Source organism: Elaeis guineensis, chromosome 8 (genome assembly GCF_000442705.2).
Source record: "Elaeis guineensis isolate ETL-2024a chromosome 8, EG11, whole genome shotgun sequence".
Lineage (NCBI taxonomy): Eukaryota > Viridiplantae > Streptophyta > Magnoliopsida > Arecales > Arecaceae > Elaeis > Elaeis guineensis.
The window spans coordinates 2,119,153-2,134,833 of record NC_026000.2 but is presented as its reverse complement, the minus strand read 5'-3'; the positions used below and the strand labels follow the sequence as shown (position 1 = coordinate 2,134,833).

Genomic DNA, 15,681 nt, shown 5'->3' with positions numbered 1-15,681 from the left:
CGAGTGGAGTAAGGTAGTGGCCCTTGTTGTGGCTTGCCAGAGAGTTTGGATCCATCGGCTGAAGCTCGGCTGGGATGCTTGATGGAGCAGAATAGCTCTTTACATCGTCGTTATAGGAGAGGCTCGGATGTTCCGAGGTCGCTGACGAATCTACTGTTGTCGGACACTTCGGGTGCTGACGTTTCAGGCGAGAGTCACCTGCTGTAGGAGCTCGGACGGAGATTTTTGTTGACGAAGTCCGGAGAAGTCCGTCTGGGATTTATCTGATGCGGAAGCTCATCTGAAGATCGTCCGTCGGGGAAGTCCGATTTTATGGGGAGCCTGGTAGGAGGTCGGCCGGCGATGGACTTCGGATAGCGTTGGGGAGGCTCGGCAGACATCAGAGGTGATCGGCTATCGCAGGGACCTAGTTGCTGGAGCTCATCCGTCATAGAAGCTCGTCCGGAATCCATCCACTGGAGAAGTTCGGACGGGCTTCGGTTCTCGTAAGAGGTCGAAAAGGGGCCGCTTATTGTAGGAGCTCGGACGAGGACCAGTTGTCGCGGAAGCTCGGAGTAGTGTCCCGCTGTAGAAGCTCGTCCAGAGCCCACTCGCTACGGGGTAGCTCGGTTAAAGTCTACCTGTAGTAGAAATTCGGAAGAAATTTGTTTATAGTAGAGGCTTGAATCGGAATTTGCTTACAGTCGACGTCTGGGATAGACAGTCCGCTGTAGGAGTTCGGAGTAGACCGTTCGTAGTATAAGTTTGGCTCTCACAGGAGCTCGATCGGGATCCGAAAGGTGGTCGACGCCGTAGAAATTTGGAAGGAGTCTGGTTACTATAGAAATCTCGTTGTCGGGGAAGCTCGGATGCTAACGAAGCTCGAAAGAAGTTCGGAATAGGGTCGTCCGTGGCCGGAAGAAGTCCAGGAGAGACTCGGGAATGATTGGCTGCTGTAGGAGGTCGACTGTCAGTGAGGTCAGAGGGCTTTGGGCGGTCGGTGGGTGAACGCAGAAATCCATTGTCGGAGAAGTCGGACGGCCGAGGAAGTTCGGAGAGGCGCCACATATAAGGTCGGGAGCCAGAAGAGCCCTGAAGCATCGATCTTTTACAAACTTCGGTCGGGGATATTTTATACCAACAAGGAACTTGGAATTGTTTGAGTTTAATTGATTCTTTATGCTTGACGGGGAACCTGGAATTGCTTTAAAAGGGTTAAGAAAACGTAGATAGTGCAAGGCTTGCAAAAAACCAGCCTTCGCTGGAAATCACAAAGTTGCAGCAGAAAAGCAAGCTGAAAATTGTATTCCACCATGCAAAAAGAATAAAAACAAGTGATAAAATAGGTACGCAAATCTTACGTGAAAAAACTTCTCTGAAAAAAAAAATCACGGAACAACATGAACAATCCACTAACAAACAGGAGATTTATATACTCTATACAACATGAACAATTCACTAATCAAAGAACACTGACCAAAATGACAGGCAAACTAAATAAACTCTATAGTTTGGTGAACTACAGCATCATCATAAATGTGAAGATAATTTCATAGCTCATGTGTGCTGTGGGATTTATTTACTCTTGAAGTAATCAGGAGTATGAAATATGAATAAAGTAATAAAGTAATAATTCTCAATAGAGGTTCCTTTTTAATTCTTCGATTTAACACGGTATTGGTAAAGAAAGGCAAGGTATAAAATTTATCCCGTAAAAGGACACACAACCTTGTAAATTAAATCAATTGGCTCTTGCCATATTTGAGACAGGTGGGGGATCTTGTGGGGATCTTGTGGGTAGCAGATTAAAGAAATCTTTAGCCAAGTCTGATCCATCCATAAACTAAAGCATGTCATTAGCGTTTCTCCTTGTCTAGCATCCACCAGCCCTCGCTTCTTTTGTCTTCTCCTCTTCGTGCTTTCTACTTGTATTCTTCCCCCAGTTGCCTTCTTCTCAGGGCAGGCATCTCCTCTTGGTGCGACATAATTTTTTTTTCCCCGAATAAATGGGGGAAAATGGATGATGATTACTTGAAAAAGAGACCATCAGCTTTGGGCTCTCTCTTTGCTTTGAAAAGCTGGAGGAATTTTTACCAGAAGGCTACTTTAACAGCTTTCCTGCGGGTAGAATATTGAAGTGGAGGACGTAGGAAAGAAATAGTATTTCAGTATTGGAATTTGTGATTACCATCTACTAAAATTTTTCTCCTTTCCCAGATAGGTGGTCATATTGCAAGTTGGTTTAGTCTGGTGGATTTGGACAATGCCTTCCCGGTTGCGAGGATAGGTTTGGTTGCATGTAGTTTCATGGTCATAGCCATGAGACAATGCTAAATCTTGATATCATTTCCCTTTCAAAGTTTGAGCTTAGATCGCAAGACACCCTACGCAAATAAGGGTGCAAATGGGGTAAGCTTGAATTTAACAAGCATCACGACTGAATTTAATTTAACCAATGCAATCAATCCAAAATCATGGGTCACTTAGCTTCAGAAATGAGACATAATCCTAGCTAGGTGAACATTAAATTGACCAAAACTGAAACCTGATTACATGACTTGCTTGATCTAATGCATTAAGCTTATGAGTAAGCCAAAAATGAACCAAACTTTTTTTGAGATTTTTCTGGAAGATTCGGATGTCTGGTCTCTGTTTTAACAGAGTCAAACTCTCTGCCAGCTGGAAACCAAGGAGGAATTGCTGTAGATTATGGAGAGATATAGTTTGCTCCCTTCCTCCTTTCTGGAACCAGATGAATTTTCTGATAAAAATGGCTTGGAAATACTTTTTTGGCAGGACAAATGGATACTAAATTTTCATTTGTGCCAATTCTTTCCCCACACTTATAAAGCTTGGGGTTTGAAGTCTGGTATTGTTTTCAAATTCTATAATCCTAGAAATAATTCTTAAACTCTCAAGGTCAGCTCAACTCTTTCCCCTGCTGCCCAAATTGGGTCAACCGATCTCAAAGCACTCCTCGTCGGGTTTCATTTTGATGCGAGGCAAGACTCAATTTTCTGGCAATTAACTCCAACGGGGATTTCTCTTCCTCCTCTCTCTACTATTTTCTTAACTCAAGAGGTGTGAGGTGGGATCTTGCTTCCAAACTTTGGAAGATCAAAACTCTATTGAAGTACAAGAGCTGTTTTTGGCTTTGCCTCCTCAACAAGATCAATACTAGAGATATTCTATTTCAAAAAATAGTACATATTTTAATGATTGCATCTCCTATGGAGACCCTTCAAAAACATTTTGCACCTCTTCCTCTCTTGTTCCTTTGCTGGTAGGCTTGTGGAGACTTCTCTGCTCATTTCTTTCCATGCCTACCCCTGGTGACCTGAAGTATATATGTTCTAGCTGGCTGCACGCCCGTTTCGTTAAAGATTTACACTCTGTAATTCTTATGCTTATTGCCGCCATAGTTTAGTGCGGTTGGCAGGAAAGGAATGCCTGTACCTTCTTAGACAAGCTTTCAACCACTAAAAAATTGCCTCAAAAATTGTGAACCCACTGAAGGATTGGTCCTTGTTGTCTGGGGAGAAGCATTTGCATGGTCTCATGCAGATCTGGGAAAAAATTAAGCATACCACTACTTCTTCCCATTACCTCTCGGTCGATGCTCCTCTTTGATTTTTACTATCTTCTCTGTAGATTGTGATGGAGAAAATTGTAGACTGTGAGCCTTTGTGATTTCTCTTGCTGCACCGAACTGAGCATTCTTTTGAGTCCCTTTTGTTACACTTTTGCTGGTCTTCCAGTTATTTTGTAAAATTCCTTTCCTCTTTCTTTTGTACATCCATGACTTGTAACTATTTCTTCTTAATATTTGGTGACTAATGGTATGCGCCATTAATTTCCATTTTCCTCAAACAAAAAAAAAAAAAAAGAAGAAGATTGTAACGGGAGGCTCAGAAACAGAGCCAACCAGCTTTATTCAACGAAAAAAATCAGGAACTTACAAAAGTGCATATAGATTACATTGACGATGGGGAATAGGTAAACACAAGCATAAACCTTTCAAGTGAAGTTACAAGAGCTTCAAAGGGTGCAAATATGAAAAGATGCAGGTGGAAAAAAGGGAAGACCGAAGAGATCAAAGTGAGGAGAAATACAAACCGAAGACATCAATTGTGTTTTAGACTAATCAGAGACAGCGTTAGAGTCCATCTTCAGGGATCAAGAGTGGGCAGCAATGGGTAGATTCTTTTTATTTTACTCTAGAATTTTTCAAAATAAGCCGATATATTCACCTGATTTGTAAAAGATAAACCAGTCTAGAAAAAATTATAGAGCCTCGGATGTTATGACAGAGGAATTTGTGTCTATTAAGAAGTAAGTTCCTTTCTTTCCAACTTGACCAAGCCAAACTCCCCCAAAGCATAAGGATGATCCGACCAGACAAAGAAATTCCTTTCAATCTGGTCAGTACAAAAGTGGTCAAAAGATGTTTGTAGATGATGGACACTCAATAATGAGCAAAGATGTTTCCAGATGGAGCATGAGTTAACCATGCTTGGTGTGGTACCAACTGATGCTCTTTCGACAAGCAATACTTGGAGAGAAATGGTGCAAATGTCAGTGAATAAAAATTTCGATCAAATAACAGTAAGTAATAATGCTTTCATTTTCTCAGGATATACAGCTTTCAAAAGCTTTTTCAATCTAGGAGATTGACAAAACATTCTAAATTTAACTATCTCAGTAGTGCAGACTGATTGTGCACAGGGACAGCTGAAGGACAAGACCACTGAAGCTCTTGCCTTAGGCCCTCCGCTTCCGAGTCTCGAGTCCCACCTCCGCCTCCGCCTCCACGCTCCACCCCGGCAAGGTCTCTCCGGCCCGGCAAGGCAAGACTCCACTACGGCTCCACGCCTCCACCCCGTCCTGCCTCCACGGCTCCACGCATCCACCCCGTAGTCCCCGCCTCCATCGGCCACGACTTCAGCCGCTCCACGGCTGACGGCTCCGGGCTCCTCCACCTCCATTGCTCCACGCTCCACCCCCGCTACCTCCCCCTCGCCCTCCTTGGCTCCCTCCACGGCTCCGCCCCCAGGCGGCCCTGGTACCCCGCTCGGCCCACGCGGTCGGCCGCCATCCGATCACCGATGGTGAGGAAGACGTCTTCGCGAGCGGCGCAAAGATGGACGGGAGTCACGGAATGGTAGATTTTTTTATTTTTTTTGTTTTCAGAGAGCCCCCGCTGCCCCCACCCCTCTCCCCGCTCGGCGTGCCGGAGATGATTTTTTTTCGTTTCCTGAAAGCCGGAAGGCCCCTCCCTGCCCCCAAGTCCCCGCCCTTGCTCGTCCTGCGAGAAGATGAATGGCGCCAGGCTGCCGGCCACCGACGCCGCGCGTCAAACTCTTCCAAGGACGAAGGACGAAGGACCGAAGGCCCCTGCCCCTGATCCTGGAACTGGAAGACCGGTTTCTTTTTTTTCTTTTTCATTTTTCGGAAGGCCCCTGCCCTAGGTGGCCAGGTTCCCCCTTCCCGCTCGGTCCGCGAGCGAGAAGATGAACGGCGCCGCTCACCGGAAGCCCTGAGCGGTCGCCGACGGTCGATCGGTCGGTCACAGTCATCGATGGCAAGGAGCAGTGGAAGACGAAAGGTCTGTGACATCGATCATTTTTTTTTCAGAGATCAGGGACATGTGGCAGATCATAAAGGGTTATGTTCGTGGTAGCATAGGAGAAAACGAAAAAATTAGATTTTAGCTTTAGGCCTCCAAATATGTTGAGCCGCCTCTGCATAATAAATGGTCTGATAGGATAAGCAGCAAAGGAATATTGGATAAGTAATTTTTGATTTACTGGGTTTAGTTAAGTTTTTTTTTTTTGGATGGAAAAGAAGACCAAGGGCCAGCCTTAGTCACCGAAGCTTTATTGTAAGAAGAAGAAAGATATAGAAAAAAAAAATGTACAACAAAAAAAAGAGCAAGAAACTTATAAAAAATAGGAGGCTACACAACAGAGAAAACAAAGGTTAGCAAAACAAAGTAAAATAGGCTCTAGAAATAGGGCACAATAACTCTCACACCCAATACTTCTATTGGATACCATGAAATGTAGAACCTCCGACGACTGCAAGACAACAAAGTAGTCGATACTCAAAGCGAATCCACCGGCTGCTGAAGCAATAGCTGAAGCTTTCTCCAAAGTATTTCAAGGCTATCTTGAATTCTTGACCTACAAATGTGGAACCAGCTATGAAAAGATTGATAATTTTCTAAAGAACTACAAACTTAGAGCAATGTTTTTTCCTAAAGATTCTTGCATCGCGTTCTTTCCAAACTTCCCAGCACAAAATGACAAGGAGTTGATCAGCAGCTTTTCTAATTGAGGCATCCAATTTTTTTTTCCTGCAAACAATCTACAAATCATATAAATTTGAAGGCCAACCGGAGATGTTCAGATTCACAAGCAAATCCATCCAGATCCCACACACGAAGGAGCACCTAGTAAGGAGACGAGAGATGGTCTCAAAGTTAGATCCACACAGAACACATCTGGAGTTTATCTGTCCTCTTTTTTTTGCCAAAATTTTAGCAATATGGAGTCTATTTCGAAGCACCAGTCACAAAAACATCCTAACCTTTTTAGGTATAGTAGCTTTCCATATCATCTTATAGTATAGACAAACAATTCCCCATTGTTGATGAACCCATAAAACGAATCCACAGTGAATAGCCCATTGGTAGTGAACTTCCAAGAAGAGACATCAGCAATTCTAGATGGTTTGATGTTGGCAATACAGGTTTTGAAAATATATAGTTATTTATATTGGAGAAGAGATAGTGGTCCTCAAACTTTAATCCTCCGAGACAAGGATCTCTTTGACCATTGTGAAGCCATAGAGCAATTTTGCTTAACAACTAAGGGGTACAAATCTTCAAAGAGATAAGCAAGAGATGTAAGACCACACCATTGATCCTTCCAAAAATGAACTTTGGATCCATCACCAAGCTTGAAAGAGAGACAGTTCCAAACGGTATTGAGATGTTTACATACATCCTTCCAGATTGGAGACATCTTCCTAAGGTTTTTTCTTGATCTCAAGCCAAATGTTTTCTTCATATAATAGACATTTTTTATTTGCTTCCACCATAGAGAGGTAGATCCAATAGTAAATTTTTCTGTCCATTTGGTCCAGAGGGTAAGGTTAACTTGCTCTAAATTTTTAATTCCTAGACCTCTTTGTTCCTTTAATCTACAAACTGAGTCCTAATTCACCAAGCAATAGAATTCACAAACTTTTTCTTCTCCCTTCCATAGAAAAGCCTGACGAAGCTGATCAAGTCTGGATAGAACCCATTTAGGGAGTCTAAATACCGACATGAAATAAAGCGGCAAAGATGATAAAATAAAGTTGACAATTGTAACTCTACCATCCCAAGATAGATGTTTATCCTTCCAAGATGTCAATCTAGAGTTAACTTTTTTCAACAAAGGCAACCAACAATGCTTTGGGGGTTTTTGATCACAAAGAGAGAGTCCAAGATAGGAGATAGGCAGTTTTTCTTTCTTGCAATTCAGTTATGAGGCAAAAAGAGAGGCTTCAGAGTCCTGCATATTCAAGCATACAATCAAGCTTTTATGAAGATTGATTTTAAGACCTGAGGCACCCTCGAAGGCCAAAAGAATCACCTTCACAGTAAGAAGGCTCACTTTCTTCCCTACACATAATAGAAGCATATCGTCAGCAAATTGAAGTCCTTTAATATCTCGAAAAGTAATGTTAGTGCCAATATCCTCAATCAATCCAACAGAATCAGCCTCATTAAGCAAGATAGAAAGCACATCAGTAACGAAGATGAATAGCGTCGGTAAAAATGGGTTACCCTATCTTAATCCTTGTTAATTTGTAACTGATCCAATTATCATGCTTTCTATTTACAAGAATTGCTATCTTAGAAGAAGATAAGAGACTGCGAATCTAATAGACCTAAATAGAAGGGAAGCCTTTTGGCTATAAAACCTCAAACAAAAACTCTTAATTCACTTTGTCAAAAGCTTTTTAGAAATCCAGCTTATACAAAATACCTTTGTGGCCCATTTTACGACAATAAGCTAACACCTCGTGAGTGGTCAAGAAGTTCTCAATAATGGATCTTCCTTTTACAAATGCAGATTGAGAGTCATTAATCAAAAGAGAGAGGCTTTTACTAACCCTAGTGGTCAAAACCTTAGTGATGATCTTATACAAGCTATTGAGAAGACTGATAGGCTTAAAATCTCGAACCGTGAGCCCCCCACTCTTCTTGAGAATCAGAGAAATATAAGTATAATTAAGCTTCTGGAGATCAGCCCTTGTGAAATTCATTAAAAATCACAACAATATCATCACCAATAAAGTCTCAGAATCTTTTGAAGAAAGCAAAAGTGAAACCATTGGGGTTGGGAGCTTTTAAGTTTCCAAATGAGAAGACTGTATTTTTTATCTCCTCTACAGAAAAGGCCTCAACCAGATTAAGTCGACCCTGGGGGCATCATAAAGACATTTCCAATCAAAGGATAGGCAAGAAGGGGAAGAATATCCAAAAAGATTCTTGTAGTATAGGTACAGTTTTGAAGCAATTTCATTCGGATTATGAACTTCGACACCCTCATCAAATAAGAAAGTAATGTAATTTCGATGCTTACGACCATAGGCCACTCTATAGAAAAAAGAAGTATTCTGATTACCCTTGTGAAGTCAAGTAATTTTAGAATGCTGTATCTAGTAGAGTTCCTCTTTGCAATAAATGTCTTTCAAGGATTGCCTCAAGATCGTTCTAGTTTCAAACTCCAGAGGAGAAGATCTGAACCTTTTTCTTTTCTATCCAATAAATCAATGTCATGCAAAATTTTCTTTTTCAATTCTTTGTTAATAATTCTTCTGGACTGAGACCAATGCTTAAGGGCCTTTCTCAAAGTTTTTAGTTTGTTCACCCAAGCTTGTGCTAGATTACTTTCCCTCTAATGCTCTTCTAGGAGTTTTGCACAATATCCCCAACATCTGGTTCTTTGAGTCACCAAGCTTCAAATCGAAAGATTCTTGAGTATTGAAATGTAAAATTGCAATCAAGAGCAATGAGAATATGATCAAAAGCAGATGAAGATAAGGACTTTTGAAAACAACAGGGAACAAGTCTTCCCACTTAGAAGATAATAAGAATCTGTCAAGTCTAGCAAGAGAAAGTCGTTCTCTTCTATTGCTCCATGTGAAATCCCTTCCCTTCAAATCCAGATCCACAAGCTTTGTGGAGATGATGAAATCTATGAATTTCAAGTTGTCCTTCAGGCTCTGAGGATTGCCTCTACAATCGTTAAGAGATTTGGTGATGTTAAAATTTCCTCCAATAATTCAAGGGCCTTGAAGCAGAGTTGTTGGGATGTTCTATGCTTCGTGACTTGTTGGAGTTTGCAACTTTCAGCTTCCTTTGTTCATGGTTGATTCTAAAAGTGAACCAAACTTATTATCTGATACAACAATGACTAGGTTGGACCAATTTCTAAATCACAAGCATGAAGCTAGTTTGCTCACATATGTTATGAGTAAATCAATGTTTTAGTGTCCAGTTGATAGAAATTTATACCTACATTGAGGCTTGTGAGATAGTTTCTCTGATAATTTATAGGCGCAAAAGTGGTTGACTAAGAGGTAGAGGCAATGGTTGAGCCTAACTTGTTTCTCTTATTATTATTATTATTATTATAAATAATAGTTGAGGTCCTTCTCATACGTGACTTGAGGTTATAGACTTATTGATAAAGCGACGAATATGTTAGCATCCATCTATTGGTAGCAGATCCGAAAAGGTGACTTATTCTATGGAACCATGTGATGTATTGTTCTCATGTTGGCATTGTGCAAGTGGGACTACTAAAAATGAGTCTAAGCTTCTTTACCAAAAAATGAGTCTAAGCTCATCCGATCTCGATTCAATTAACCTATCCAAACATGAAGTTGGAAGCCGTAAGAGCTGTGACTTGGACCAGAAAGAAAACTAAGCAATATCCAAATGAAGCTTTGTGAACTGATTACTTTGCATATAAAATAACTAAATGAGGATCTCTGGCATCTATCATCCATTTTGATCGCTTTCTTTGTTCCCATTTCCTCTTTCCAAAAAAATGAGGAAAATAATGGAAAATGCATCACATTTTATCCTGAAATACGTACATTAGTTCACTTTCACTGGCCAAAAAGAAAGAACCCGAATCCATAATTTAGTATTAAGTAATGTTAGTTTCTTATTGCTCATATCCTTCATAAATCTAACCATCAGTGGACATTTGGTGGTCAAAGATACCCCCAGTAATCCGAGAGAAAGGTATTTACCAGAGCTAAGCCAGACAAGATATTATATATTACTGCACAAATCCATTTAATTAATATGGTGCTATTTTATCTTTCATACTTATCATGTTTGTCAGTGACGCCGTACGTTTCCTAATACTAATAAGTAGACTCACATAATATCTCCAAGGTTGCCCATGGTGTTGTATATCTTGACATCCAGCACATATTGATTCCTAGAAGTTTGTCATTATCCGTAAACATTTAGTATTAAAAACTAGAATTATATAATAACTAGTAGATATAACATAAATCAAATATTAGTTTGGTTCAGAGAAATTTTTATAATTAGCTCAGTTGTTTCTCAGGAAAATTTTCTTTTATTTGTATCTATTTTTTATTTTTGTGTAAACCTTGTATATATAGAGGGCTAGTATCTCGACGTTTGTTTGTTTTTTTTTTTTTTTTTTTCAAATTTTTTACTGTTATTTTATTATTTTATTGTATATTTTATAACTAAACTAAAAAAAATTTTAAAATTTGTTTGGATAGTTGGAGTTAAAATTTTATGAAATTCATGATTCAATTATAAAAATATTAAATTATAAATAGTCTAATTCGGATTCTATAGAGAAAGAAAATTGATCTGCAGGATTCGGATCAATCTATTTAAAAATAATTTTAAATATTTATAAATAAATAATCTAATTTATTTATAATTTATTATTTTTATATTTAAATTATAAATATTATAAATTTTGAATCTAATCGTCCAAACAAACCTTAGTTGATTTTTACTGCGTTGTTTTTTCCTCCGTTGTTTACTGCTTCACCCTGCACCAACCAATTATTCTAATAATCTTATCACAAAAATATTTGGTTGTTCTCGTCCTTGCGTATAACGCCGCCGTTTGTCAGATGGAAGCAGCCCCAACCGGCGACGGCCGTTCGTACACGCCTCACGGAGTCCGCGCCGGACACTTCCCACGGCCGTGTCCCAACGGTGGGAGCTCGGGCTGAAGATCTCGATCGCGGTTCCTCTGTTTTGAGCCCCAATCCTTTTCGAATTCGGTTGGGGCTTTAGTTCAAACAGACCCAATTTGGGCCTGTTCTCGCGGGTGCCGTCGAAGTGGATGGCAGCGCTGAAGAAGGGAAGGTCACGGGGTAGGCGCTGGCGAGGGTAAAATCCCTGCGACTGCCTCCTCGTCGAATCCCACCACCTCCGCATGGAACCTCAGCACCACCATCGATGGCATCTTCTCCTCCTCCAGGCCCAGGAGCTCCCAGCGTGCCAAAAGCCGCGCCGCCATCGCCATCGCCTCCACCTCTAGCGACGTCGTGCACCCCCTCTGTGAGAACAACTCCACCAGCACCGGCCCATCTACCTCTCTGCTCCTTCGCCGTCAGATCCGCCATGACTTTGCTCCATCCGGCATGCCGCCATCGATGACGTGGTCCCCCGCCGGCAACACGAAACAGCCGCGGCACCATAATTGACTCGCTGCTTTGAATCCGGCGGCAATAAGCGAAACCCCCGCCTCCGCCTTCCCCAGTTGTCTACCTTCTTTCTTTCTTTTTTTTTTCAAGAATTGGACGGCCTTGATGTGTTTAGATCGATACGTGGCACTTTTTGATGGGCCGGGGGGGGGGTGGTGTGGTCGGGGGTGGGGGACACGAATGTGCGAGGTATCGCTGGTTTTACTACGGGGCCTGTTGCGCTATATTAGCCGTTCGATTAGCTGATTGTGAAGGGTATTTGCATCATTAAATCCATCTTAGCGTCACCTAACGGATCTCCCAACTTTGCTATCAGACATTAATCTAAGATATTTGCTGGAAAAAAGCTTGATACTTTCTGGGGATAAGGGAAATGTAATTTCGATAAAATTATGCAGAAAAAAAAAAGACCATATATTTATTGTACGTGATCACATGTACTCTGTGGCTATTGCTACCCCATGACTCCACCTAATAATTAAAATCCAAGTTACTGAGTCATGATGTTGGTGGCCTTTAACGTAGCTCTGTGACAAATTTTACCGATAAGCCTCTGTTATACTACTTTATCACCACCAATGGGCAATGGAGATTGGAGGTGAAAGTATTTCTGGAGCATATCGACGATGGTTCTTGGGCTCGCCCATGAAGTCAGCTAGCAAACGTAAAAACTTGAAAGAAGCCCACAAATGGGCATCGCATAGACTTTATATTCCAACAAGGAAAGGACCCATAGAAGCTCTTGTTTAATTCCACCCTTCTTATTTTTATTATGCTAGGTAGCTAATAGCATGTACATATGAAAATTGAGGACGACCATAGACTGGGGTATCCGGTCTTATTTCAGGTCGCCAAGCTGCTGGATTACAGCTTGCCTAAGCTCCCTTGGTGCATGGTTCAACGCCGCAGTTGTTGATGGGGCCATGCGATTGGGTCCGGCCCGCCTACACCAACACCCTCCTGACCGGTTGCTTCCGTCCTGGACTCCGGAGAATGAGACAGCTCCAGATCCGATCCTTGCAGTATCTCCCACATCACCTGGACATCTCGATACCCACAACTCTGGACATCGTTGTGAAGCTTTAGAATCCCACCTTCTGCCAATTCACAAATTGAGCATGGACACATTTAGCGAGCCATGGTAGGAATATCTTTGCTAGATGATAGAGTTCAGCAATATAATTTATTATATAAAATTGTTGGGTCCCTTTCAAGTGGCACAAGTTATCAAAAAACGATAAATTTGACGGGGGGAAAAAAAATTCAATGGCTTGTGATTCCTGTAAGGGTGAAACATTAATATTTCCTATTCCTAGTATCGGAATTAGTAGGCTTGTGAGTTGTGAATCCAACTGTTTAATTCGAAGGAGTCGGAATTAGGCAATCGATCAACCCTCCAACCTGAACCCGGGGAGAGAAGAGAGAAGAAAGGAAGAGGTGTCTCACCGTCTTTCCGGGCCCTCATGTGGGCGGCGACGGCGACGGCGACGAGCGCTCGCTTCACCGGCACCAACATCCGCTGCCACCACTCCATCACCGCCTTCCCTCGCCGATGTGGACACCTTCCCCCAGGGTTGGTGTGGTATGGCTTTAAATAGGCGCCCCAGTCGCCACCTGACGAGCCCAAGATGTCAACACGTTGCCTCGTCTGTCGCGCTAGGCTCCCGGCTCTTGTAGTGCGAACGTAACCGCCACGTGGAGGTTCCTCTGGAACGGGGACGCGGGTGGTCCAACCGCGTCTGGGGCCTCTGTGGATGCCACCGTGGAGGAACGCGGGCGAGCACGCCCACGGCCTTAACGGCCTTCGGGATGCCTGGACACGTGTCTTATTGAGAGGAACGTAGGACCGGAAGGACGCATCTAACCTGCGTTCCCATGGCGTCTCTGTGTTCTATTTGTGTGTTCCGACCGTAACACACAGCCCTTTAAAATTGTAATCCTAAAAAAACAATATCAATTACCAGTCTGGGTATTAAAAATTCAAAGGCGTCTGCACATAATTAATCTAATCTAACGGAAGGGGTATTATATAAAACAACTTTGATGTCCCATCAACTAGGTTGACGGATCTCGAAAGACCCTTCCCTATAGACAGCAACCAAAAACAAGGAATATATATTTCCAATATGTGGCGTGGTGAATGCGCCATAGGGCATACATTCCATTTTTATGCCAAAGACGAACGTATTTTGCTCACTGCACTAAAATGTGAACCACATATTGAAGGATTACTTCCCCATAAGGCTTTGTTGGTTTCTTGAAACAGATGGCATAAAGTTCTTTAAAGCGCTCTAAGGTGGTATTCGTCTCTAGAGCTACGAATTATGGTACACCCTGGAAAGGAGATGGGATATCCATGTGCTACGATAACTCATATATATGGACTCCACATCACGAAGTCTTTATGCAGGTATCAAGAGGTTGGTTTACCTTCCATTAACTCTTATGATGATAGCTAACTTGCTTTGGTACGACAAGTCCAAGGCATCACAAGCTAGCCCCTTTGATGTGATAGAGATGGCGATAGGATCCATTACCTGTCTTTACAAAGTTATCACCTAAGCCTCGCACCCCATGGAGAACGTGGAATGAGACTACCGACACTCGGAAACTGAATTATTAGATAACAGAAATGATGACGGGTACTTTGTTGACTGCGACTGCTTCGAAGGATAGAACGATAGCACGGTTAGGCCAGCAAGAGATATCGACAAAATTATAGTTTTCTGCGCCGGAGAGCACTTGTTTGAATGTCCAACGAGGAAAAGATAAAGAAGAAGCGGATTCGTGGCCCTCCGTCTTTAATCATTCTCTCTCTCTCTCTCTCTCTCTTTGCATCTCTGCGAGCATCTAATCCACGTTAAACACGAGTTTATTAGCACGTCGAAATAAAGCTTCCTCTATTTTCTTTTGAAAAAATATATAAACATGGAGATCAAGAACTAAGAAACCAGGCGTGTACGAGGATCAAACTAGCCAGCAGCACCTATTTAATTGTGCCAAACCGCTACTGAATGTGTTTCCAAGAGACTTCTTTTCTTGGTACATATGTTAGAAACCTGTTTGTTGAATGCTTGTTAATTTGTTTTGGAAACATATTGCAGATGTTTTACCAACAGGATTCCTCTCTATAGTTGGCACCACTCTTCACGGTTGAAAAAGTTCCAAGTTTAAGAAATTGATGCTGTTCTTATGATCTAAAAAAAAAAATTCAATAATATCACATTGCACCCAATTTTTAGTAAGTTTGTTTCTCTCTCTACATTAGAGACTTAAATAATATCATGTAATAATTATTGTTTACACCACATCTAAACTGATTGTCATTTAAAGACCAATAGACTAAGTATAAGCTAAAAATCAAGGACGTAAGCCGAATGAATATGATATAGATCCAAAGAAATGGGAGTTATCGGCTTATAACAATACCTTAGTGGAGAAAGTCAGTTTACACCATATCTCAGTAATCTAGTCGTCGATTGTAAGCCAACATTATGTGGGCAAGGTCGGATAGGATCAGAGTAGGTGAGAAATCACATAAATGTTACTAAATTAGATAAGGTTGATTGTACAAATCACACTAAATATAAAGACGAACTGAAAAAATAGAAATCAACCTTGATATGAATAGGCAAGCTGAAAGATGGGAATCTGTCCATGATCAACCATGATGCACTCAGACGAGTTAAAAGATGAAGAATATTGGATAGTGGTTTAGTTCTTGACTACGCTACATATGAATCATGGGAGTGAATCTTTGAAATCGCTGAGGATAGTAGCGATAATCATTAATTCTATTGTATCTTAACTTTATATTATCCTGCATTTTATTTTCTTATATCTTAAGAGTAATGTGAACTAAGATTTCTACTATCATAGTCCAAACTATATCTTTATCTCTATCTAAATTCTTCTTTCTTGAATGATCGA

General features: G+C 41.4%; 1 long non-coding RNA gene across 1 annotated transcript; it reads right to left on the bottom strand.

Moving 5' to 3' along the window:
* Positions 1–12,491: 12,491 nt before the first annotated feature.
* Positions 12,492–13,375, bottom strand: LOC105050816 (uncharacterized). Its single transcript, XR_012143160.1, has 2 exons — positions 13,198–13,375; positions 12,492–12,848 (listed from the first exon to the last, which is right to left on the bottom strand). It is a non-coding gene; the product is annotated as an uncharacterized lncRNA (long non-coding RNA).
* Positions 13,376–15,681: the final 2,306 nt, after the last annotated feature.